This window comes from Penaeus monodon, chromosome 20 (assembly GCF_015228065.2).
Source record: "Penaeus monodon isolate SGIC_2016 chromosome 20, NSTDA_Pmon_1, whole genome shotgun sequence".
Lineage (NCBI taxonomy): Eukaryota > Metazoa > Arthropoda > Malacostraca > Decapoda > Penaeidae > Penaeus > Penaeus monodon.
Window position 1 is genome coordinate 44,729,953 of NC_051405.1, and position 1,282 is coordinate 44,731,234.

The following is a 1,282-nucleotide window of genomic DNA, read 5'->3' on the forward strand; positions in this document are numbered from 1 at the left end:
CTCCACAACTTTCAGAATGACTCTTTTCTCTTGTCATTAAATCCAACAGAAATTTTCTGCAATCTGCAACGAAAGGACTACATATCATGGTCATCCTGCCACTGCCAAGCAATCACTGTGGCCTGCATGCCTTTTGCAGTCCCTCTACAGGTTGAAAACTTACACCCCAATGTATCCTAGGGAGATGCGAGCATACACCGATTCCTTACTCGACACAAAAATCCCCAAACGGCTTGAAAGTTGTGCCTTGCCGCACTGCACTGGGTAGGCCTCGTTTGCCTTTCTTCGTGCACCAAAGGGCCAGAGGCCAGTGAAGTATGTGTAGGTGTGACCTGTTGGCTAGTGGCAGTTGCAAAGTTCTCTTGTAAACATTCATCAGAGGTATACATGTATGTTTTGTTATCGTATAGGCCTACGTATATAAAGAAAAGCGAAACATTGAAGATATAACATTAATATACAATAAGGATCATTTACCAGGCATAGATAATGTAAAATTGAATGTCTCATTGCTGTAGTTTATAACTCTTTTTAATAGTCAACTTTCCAGTGACATTCCGCAAAATCAGCAACAAATCCGAAGGAAATAAAACTCGAAAAACCTACACGAAATCCTTTCCTCCACCCACGTTACTCCCTCCAAACACCGCCTCGAGAAGCCAATTTCCTCCTTCTAAAGGGATTACAGCCGTCCCCTCTACCATTTCCCTGCTCAGGTCGCCCTCCGCCCCCCAGCAGGAGACGCGTAATTAGCAATAATTGGCAGGGAATGCAAATTACCAGCAGGTGAGTTCAGTAGGTCTTCCTTCAGCCTCAAGTCGGTCGCTTCAACTACTAGTTTCCTTGACGTTTGTTTTTGTCGCCGTCATAGAAAACCTTGGGGGAGAGGAGGACGTAGGGGTGACTATACGATCTTTCATTTGAGATGGTTTTCGGGTTTTATATCGGAGAAACTGTTGATGTTTTTGAAAATACATCAATGCTTTGTCTCATTTTCAATAGCGATGTTGATTTGATGTAACGTGAGAATATATATTTTTTAACAATATGGTGAATCATGGTCCGTGAAATACAATGATAAAGCTTTAACATCCTGGCCAAATTCTTTGATTGACGGAGTGATTCTCATTTTTTTAAGACTGGAGGCCAAGGTGAAAGAAGGAAAGTGTTTATCTTAATGAGGATATCAAAGATCATTCACTAATGAATAAGTGTACAAGCGATATCACATACCCTTCAACTTGTCTCGATATATAAGAAATTGAATCGATATTCGTCTATT

The 1,282-nt window shown here is 41.2% G+C and overlaps 1 long non-coding RNA gene across 1 annotated transcript in view; it reads right to left on the minus strand.

Annotated features, from left to right (window-relative positions):
* LOC119585866 overlaps window positions 1-842 on the minus strand; it is a 47,808-nt gene extending 46,966 nt beyond the window's left edge. The window contains exon 1 of the long non-coding RNA XR_005229909.1: window positions 781-842. This is a non-coding gene — a long non-coding RNA (uncharacterized LOC119585866). The remainder of the gene's footprint in view (window positions 1-780) is intronic.
* Window positions 843-1,282: the final 440 nt, after the last annotated feature.